Genomic DNA, 8,883 nt, shown 5'->3' with positions numbered 1-8,883 from the left:
AGGCCACAATGAAGATCAAAGATCCTGTATGCTGCAACTAAAACCTGGTGCAGCCAAATAAACAAAATTTAAAAAAAAATAAGTGGAAAGAAGCAGATAAAACTAATTTTGATGATATATTTTCTCAAAGAAAACAAATCCAACACGCAAAAACATATTTATGTAACCTGTTAATAATATACTTATCATGTGAAAGTATAAAAATATTAGCTTATAATATTTAAAATATTAATATATTTAAACTTATCTTAAATACTGTCTTTGAAATATGGTGTGTATTTTGCACTTAGAGCATATTTCTGTTTGGATTTTCAACAGTTAAAGTGAAATGTAGTCCTATCAAAACAATAGATCTGTGATTTTTTAACAGAAAAAAATTTTATATAACTTCAGCTTTTAACCTAATTGGAATTAAATTCAATTAAAGATTCGGTTCCTCAGCCACACCAGTCACATTTCAAGTGCTCATGGCCACACATGACTGGCAGCTGGCATGCTAGATCACCTTTCCCCTCTGCTCTCTCAGGTGTGGATGTTTTGTGAAGATTTTTTTTAATCTCTGTGGACCTGAAGGTGGGGAGCAGGGGCTGTTTCCTCCCCCACTCACTGTTGCTTTCCTGGAACATGCTCCCTCCTTCTCACCAGGAGCTGTTTCTCCTACCATCATTGTGGTGACAGTTATCTACCAAATTCTGGGTGTGTGTGTGTGTACTCAGTAGTGTCTGACTCTTTGCAACCCCAAGGACCCTGCCAGACTCCTCTGCCCATGGAATTTTCCAGGCAAGAATACTGGAGTAGGTTGTCATTTCCTTTTCCAGGGAAAGTCTGGGTAGATGAGTTTATTCCTTGAAGTTTCACTTCCTGAATCACTTAAACTTTCTCTAACACTCCCTAGTCATATTCCTTGGTAAGATCAATATCTTGGTAGATAATATTAACATTTCCAACACACTGGCCTCCCAGCTCTCCATCAATGATCTTGTCTCCTCAGTTGTGTGTTCCCACAGTCACATCTCAAAGATGCCCTGTCTAGTACTGACACCCTCATAAGCCCATGTGGGCTTAGTTGCCCCATGGCACGTGGGATCTTAGTTTCCAGACCAGAGCTTGAACCCTCCTTCCCTGCATTGGAAAGCAGATTCTTAACCACTGGACCACTAAGGAAGTCCCTCTGGCCATCTCTTGGATCTATGTGTTTACCTAAAATTATTCGTGTTTGCAGCACATTGTCATAAAAGGATGCCACAAAGGATGTCATAAAGGTTCATCATAAACCTTTAGTGTAGAGGTTTCCAGGACTGCAGGGGTAGTGACAGGGGACAGTTTAATTGCGCTATTCTCTGGATGACTTCCCTCGTGGCTCAGACAGTAAAGCGTCTGCCTACAATGTGGGGGACCTCGGTTCGATCCCTGGGTCGGGAAGATCCTCTGGAGAAGGAAATGGCAACCCACTCCAGTATTCTTGCCTGGAAAATCCCTTGGACGGAGGAACCTGGTGGGCTACAGTCCATGGGGTTGCAAATAATCGGACTGTCTTGTCTGACTCTTTGCGACCCCGTGGACTATGGCCTACCAGGCTTCTCTGTCCATGGGATTCACCAGGCAAGAATACTGGAGTGGGTTCATTTCTGAATGAAGGAACTGCAAATGTTGCGTGCATGTGCTGCCATCTTGTGGTAGTGTGAGGAACATGTCTCTGATGTAGTCTGATGCCGGTTGCTCACTTGGTGAGGTCTCACAACACTTTGTGGCAAATAGACGGGGGCGGGGGGGGGGGGGGAGTGAAAGCAGTTACAGATTTTATTTTCTTGAGCTCCAAAATCACTGTGGATGGTGACTGCAGCCATGAAATTAAAAGACGCTTGCTCCTTGGAAGAAAATCTATGACAAACCTAGACAGCATATTAAAAAGCAGAGACATCACTTAGCCTGATTACACAAAGAACTGTATAGTCAAAGCTATGGTTTTCCCAGTAGTCATGTATGGATGTGAGAGTTGGACCATAAAGAAAGCTGAGCGCAAAAGAATTGATGCTTTCGAATTGTGGTGCTAAACAAAACTCTTGAGAGTCCCTTGGATTGCAAGGAGATCCAACTAGTCCATCCTAAAGGAAATCAACCCTGACTATTCATTGGAAGAACTGATGCTGAAGTTGAAGCTCCAATACTTTAGCCACCTAATGCGAAGAGCCGACTCACTGGAAAAGACCCTAATGCTTGGGAAGTTCAGTTCAGTTCAGTTGCTCAGTCATGTCTGACTCTTTGCAATCCCATGAACTGTAGCACACCAGGCCTCCCCGTCCATCACCAATTCCTGGAGTTTATTCAAACTCATGTACATTGAGTCGGTGATGCCATCCAACCATCTTATCCTCTGTTGTCCCCTTCTCCTCCCACCTTCAATCTTTCCCAGCATCAGGGTCTTTTCCAGTGAGTCAGTTTTTCACATCAGGTGGCCAAAGTAATGGAGTTTCAACTTCAACATCACTCTTTCCAATGAATATTCAGGAATGATTTCCTTTAAGATTGACTGGTTGGATCTCCTTGCAGTCCAAGGGACTCGCAAGAGTCTTTTCCAACACCACAGTTCAAAAGCATCAGTCCTTTGACACTCAGCTTTCTTTATAGTCCAGCTCTCACATCCATACATGACTACTGGAAAAACCACAGCTTTGACTAGACAGAACTTTGCAAAGTAATGTCTCTGCTTTTTAATATGCTGTCTAGCATAACTTTTCTTCCAAGGAGCAAGTGTCTTTTAATTTCATGGTTGCAGTTACCATCTGCAGTGATTTTGGAGCCCCAAAAAATAAAGTTTGTCACTGTTTCTGCTGTTTCCCCATCTATTTGCCATGAAGTGATGGGACAGATGCCATGATCTTCGTTTTCTGAATGTTGAGTTTTAAGCTGACTTTTTCACTCTCCTCTTTCACTTTCATCAAGAACAACTTTCATCTTTAGTTCTTCTCCACTTTCTGCCATAAGGGTGGTGTCATCTGCATATCTGAGGTTATTGATATTTCTCCCGGCAATCTTGATTCCAGCTTGTGCTTCAACCAGCCCAGCATTTCTCATGATGTACTCTGCATATAAGTTAAATAAGCAGGGTGACAATATACAGCTTTGATATACTCCTTTCCCAATTTGGAACCAGTCTGTTGCTCCATGTCCAGTTCTAACTGTTGCTTCCTGACCTGTATACAGATTTCTCAAGAGGCAGGTCAGGTGGGCTGGTATTTCCATCTCTTTAAGAATTTTCCAGAGTTTGTTGTGGTCCATACAGTCAAAGGCTTTGGCATAGTTAATAAAGTAGATGTTTTTCTGGAACTCTCTTGCTATTTTGATGATCCCGCGAATGTTGGCAATTTGATCTCTGGTTCCTCTGCCTTTTCTAAATCCAGCTTGAACAGCTGGAAGTTCATTGTTGAAGCCTGGCTTGGAGAATTTTGAGCATTACTTTACTAGCGTGTGAGATGAGTGCAATTGTGCGGTAGTTTGAGCATTCTTTGACATTGCCTTTCTTTGGGATTGGAATAAAAACTGACCTTTTCCAATCCTGTGGCCAGTGCTGCTGGGGAAAACTGAAGGCAAAAGGAGAAGAGGGTGGCAGAGGATGAGATGGTTAGAGAGCATCACTGACTCAATGACACAAATTTAAACAAACTCTGGGAGACACTGAAGGACAGGGAAGCCTGATGTGCTGCTGTCCATGGGATTTCAAAGAGTTTAACACAACTTAGTGACTTAACAACATCAACCTTTCTGAGGATTGCAAACTTCATATTACGTACACATGCATCTTACACCAACACCCATAAATCCACACACAAAACTTGTGTTCCACAAAATGGGTCACTTTGCCCATGAGGTTATTCACAGGTTGTTCTAAATGTAGGAGAACAGATGCCAAGGCTCATCTCTGCCAAAGGAGGAAAAACACATGCTGCTTGGTAAGCCTAGGAGGCTGCCCTACTGAGTCTGTATTTCCTAAGTGTTTTGGACTGAAGCAGATCTGGAAACCTTAAGGCCTTACAGATGCAATTCATTATTTACCAGTTATAGACCGCATTATTCAGTTCTGCTAGTGGGTCATCATTTTTCTTTCCGAGCCTCTCAGCACACATCCTGACTCTGCCCTAATCATGTATTCATTCTCTGGAAAGTCACAAACAGTCTGAGCCTAAACTGCAGCAGCTGTCCTCAAAGCTCTGTGGACATTCACCCACTGAAGGGCATCTAAATTGTGCCTAGGTTGGAGCTATTATGAATAAGGCTGCTATCAACATCTGTGCACAGGTTTTTGTGTAAATTTGATTTCGCGTTTCTTTTGGGGCCATAGCTTTGTAGTAAAGCCTGAAGTCAGCGAGCATGATACCTCCTGCTTTGTTCTTTTTTCTCACGATTGCTTTGGCTATTTGGTCTCTTTTTTTGGTTCCATAGAAATTTTAGGATTATTTTAGTTTTGTGAAAAATTTCATGGATATTTTGATAGGTATTACATTAAATATGTAGATTTCTTTGAGTAGTATGGTTATTTTAACAACATTAATTCTTCCAACCAATGAACACAGGATATCTTTACCTTTTTTTCAGTATAATCTTCAATTTCCTTCATCAGTGTTTTACAATTTTTAGAGTATAGGTGATTCACCTTCCTGGTTAAGTTTATATTCCTAGGTATTTTATTCTTTGTGATATGATTTAAAATTGTTTTCTTGCTTTCTCTTTTTGATAGTTCATTACTACCATTTGATAGTAATCATTTGATAGTTTGATAGTGTATAGAAAAACACTTCCATATATTAATCCTTTATCCCAAGACTTTACTGAATTCATTTATTAGTTCTAATAGTTTTTTGGCTTACAGACTTTAGGGTTTTCTATATAAATAGTGACAGTTTTACCGTCACTTCTCTTCGATCTGGATGCCCTTTATTTCTTTTTCTTGTCTAATTGCTGGCTAGGAATTTTAACACTGTGTCAAATAGAAGTGGCAAGAGTGGGTTTCTTTGTCTTGTTTCCAACTTTGAAGGAAAAGCTTTCAGCTTTTCCCATAGAGTATAATGTTAGCTATGGTTTTGTCATATATAATCTCCCTCTTTGATGGGAGGTTTTTTAAAATCATGAATGGATGTTGAAGTTTTTGAAATGCTCCTTAAATCTGTTAAGATGATCATGTGATTTAATCTCTCCTTTTATTAGTGTGATGGATCACTTTTGATTGATTTGCAAATATCAAACTATTCTTGCATCCCTGGAATAAATTTCACTGATTGTGGTGTATGATTTTTTTAATATATTATTGAATTTGGTTTGTTAATATTTTGATGAGAATTCTTGTGTCTATAGACATCAGAGGTACTGGCCTGTAATTTCCTTTTTTTTCTTTTTGGTAGTATCTTTTTCTGGTTTTGGTATCAGGGTAATAGTGGCATCATAGAATGAATTTGGGAGTGTTCCTTTCTCTTCAGTTTTTTTTGGGAATAGTTTGAGAAATTAAGCTTTAGCTTTTATTATGTTTGTTAGACTTATCCTGTGAAGGCTTTTTGGTCCTGGATTTTTGTTTGCTGGGAATTTTTTTGTTTTATTTTGCTTTGTCTGGAAAAGGAAATGGCAACTCACTTCTAGAACTCTTGCCTGGAAAATCCCATGGATGGAGGAGCCTGGTGGGCTACAGTCCATGGGGTCACAAAGAGTTGGACACAACTGAGTGACTAAACTTTTTGGGTTTTTTTGCTAATTTAGTTTCACTACTAATGATTGATCTGTTCAGATTGTCTTTTCCTTCCAATTCAGTTTTGGAAGATTGTATGTTTCTGGAAATTTATCCATTTCTTCTAGGTTTTTGGATTTGTTGGCATATAATTGTTGGTAGTACCCTTTTTACTTATTGAATCTGTTTGGTGCATTGGGTCTTGGTCGCAGCACACAGGGTCTTTATTTCATCATGCAGGATCTCTCACTGTGGGTTGTGGACTTTCTAGTCACGGTGCATGAGTTTCAGCAGTTGCAGCATGCAGGCTCTTTAGTTGCAGCACAAGGGCTCTGGAGCATGTGGACTCAGCAACTGTGGAACATGTTGCTCTGTGGCATGTGGGATCCTTGTTCCTTGACCAGGGACTGAACCCATTTCTCCTGCATTGCAAGGTGGATTCTTAACCATTGGACCATTTATCATTTTTTTGTTCCCTGTGATGTTGAGTATAATTTCTCCTCTTTCATTTCTTATTTCTTTATTTGGGTCCCCTTCCCTTTTTTTCATGTCTTTCTCTTTTTTAAAGTTTGGAATGCATCCAAATATGCCTATCATTTTGCACAGGGACCATGTAATATTCTGCATATCATTCCAATTTTAGTATATGTGCTGCTAAAGCCAGCACTCTTTTCTTAATGAGCCTGTCGAAGATTATGTTTATCTTTTCAAAAGACTAGCCCTTTGTTTTGTTGATCTTATCTATTATTTTTTGGCCTCTATGTTATTTGTTTCTGCTCTGATATTTTATAATTTCCTCCCTTTTACTGATTTGGGACTTTGTTTTTTCTTCTTTTCTAATTTCTTTGGATGATAGGTTAGGTTATTTGAGATTTTACGTGCTTTTTGAGGTAGGTCTGTATAACTATAAACTTCCCTTCAGTTCAGTTCAGTCCCTCAGTCATGTTCGACTCTTTGTGACCCCATGAATCGCAGCGCGCCAGGCCTCCCTGTCCATCACCAACTCCTGGAGTTCACTCAAACTCACATCCATTGAGTCAGTTATGCCATCCAGCCATCTCATCCTCTGCTGTCCCCTTCTCCTCCTGCCCCCAATCCCTCCCAGAATCAGAGTCTTTTCCAATGAGTCAACTCTTTGTATGAGGTGGCAAAAGTACTGGAGCTTCAGCTTCAGCATCATTCCCTCCAAAGAAATTCTAGGGCTGATCTCCTTTAGAATGGACTGGTTAGATCTCCTTGCAGTCCAAGGGACTCTCAAGAGTCTTCTCCAACACCACAGTTCAAAAGCATCAATTCTTCGGCACTCTGCCTTCTTCACAGTCCAATTCTCACATCCATACATGACTACTGGAAAAACCGTAGCCTTGACTAGACGGACCTTCGCTGGCAAAGTAATGTCTCTGCTTTTGAATATGCTGTCTAGGTTGGTCATAACTTTTCTTCCAAGGAGTAAGCGTCTTTTAATTTCATGGCTGCAGTCACCATCTACAGTGATTTTGGAGCCCCCAGAAATAAAGTCTGACACTGTTTCCACTGTTTCCCCATCTATTTGCCATGAAGTGATGGGACCAGATGCCATAATCTTTGTTTTCTGAATGTTGAGATTTAAGCCAACATTTTCACTCTCCTCTTTCACTTTCATCAAGAGGCTTTTTAGTTCCTCTTCACTTTCTGCCATAAGGGTGGTGTCATCTGCATATCTGAGGTTATTGATCTTTCTCCCGGCAATCTTGATTCCAGCGTGTGCCTCTTCCAGCCCAGCGTTTCTGATGATGTGCTCTGCATAGAAGTTAAATAAGCAGGGTGACAATATACAGCCTTGACATACTCCTTTTCCTATTTTGAATCAGTCTGTTATTCCATGTCCAGTTCTAACTGTTGCTTCCTGACCTGCATATAGGTTTTTCAAGAGGCAGGTCACGTGGTCTGGTATTCCCATCTCTTTCAGGATTTTCCACAGTTTATTGTGATCCATGCAGTCAAAGGCTTTGGCATAGTCAATAAAGCAGAAATAGATGTTTTTCTGGAACTCTCTTGGTTTTTTGATGATCCAGCGGATGCTGGCAATTTGATCTCTGGTTCCTCTGCCTTTTCTAAAACCAGTTTGAACATCAGGAAGTTCACAGTTCACGTATTGCTGAAGCCTGGCTTGGAAAATTTTGAGCATTACTTTACAAGCATGTGAGATTGCTTTTGCTTCTTCCTGCAAACTTTGGAAAGATTTATTTTCATTTGTCTCAAAGTATTTTCTGATTTACTTGTTGATCTTTTTTTTTCCTTTATGTAGCATGTTGTTTAGTCTCCACATATTTGTGTTTTCCCCATTTTTCTTTCTGTAACTGATATCCAGTTTCCCTTGTGGTTGGTAAAGGTGCTTACTGTAATTTTTATCCCTTTAAGTTTATTGAGACTTATTTTGTGACCTAGCACATGCTCTATCCTGGAGAATATTCCATGTGTATTTGAAAAGAATGTGTATTCTGCTGTTTTGGATGGAACATTCTATAGATATCAAGTTCAACTGGTCTGATTGTTATTTAAGATCCCCTTTTTCTTATTGATTTCTGTCTGCATGATCTGTCCATTGATGTAAGTGGGTGTTAAAGTCCCCTATTATTATTGGGGATTTCAATTATTGTCAATTTCTTCCTTCATGTCTATTAATGTTTGCTTTATATATTTAGGTACTCCTAGATTAGATGCGGAGAAGGCAATGGAACCCCACTCCAATACTCTTGCCTGGAAAATCCCATGGGCGGAGGAGCCTGGTAGGCTGTAGTCCATGGGGTCGCTAAGCGCTCACGACTGAGCGACTTCACTTTCACTTTTTACTTTCATGCCTTGGAGAAGGAAATGGCAACCCATTCCAGTGTTCTTGCCTGGAGAATCCCAGGGACAGGGGAGTCTGGTGGGCTGCTGTCTATGGGGTTGCACAGAGTCGTACACAACAGACGTGACTTAGCAGCAGCAGATTAGATGCACATATGTTAATGAATGTTATATCCTCTTCTTATACTGATCTTTCAATCATTATATAATGCCCTTCTTTGTCTTTGTTGTATTTTAAAGTCTCCTTTGTCTGATATGAGTAGTGCTACCTTAGCTTTCTTGTCATTTTCGTTTGCATGAAATATCTTTTCCATCTCCCTCACCTGCAGAATGTATGTGTC

General features: G+C 40.2%; 1 non-coding gene across 1 annotated transcript; it reads right to left on the bottom strand.

Annotated features, from left to right (window-relative positions):
• Positions 1-6,276: 6,276 nt before the first annotated feature.
• On the bottom strand, positions 6,277-6,380 carry LOC138417978 (U6 spliceosomal RNA). The gene has a single exon (XR_011248386.1). It is a non-coding gene; the product is annotated as a U6 spliceosomal RNA (small nuclear RNA).
• Positions 6,381-8,883: the final 2,503 nt, after the last annotated feature.

Source organism: Ovis canadensis, chromosome 13 (genome assembly GCF_042477335.2).
Source record: "Ovis canadensis isolate MfBH-ARS-UI-01 breed Bighorn chromosome 13, ARS-UI_OviCan_v2, whole genome shotgun sequence".
Taxonomy (NCBI): domain Eukaryota; kingdom Metazoa; phylum Chordata; class Mammalia; order Artiodactyla; family Bovidae; genus Ovis; species Ovis canadensis.
The sequence above is the reverse complement of the archived record's forward strand: the minus strand, read 5'-3'. Positions and strand labels throughout refer to the sequence as shown.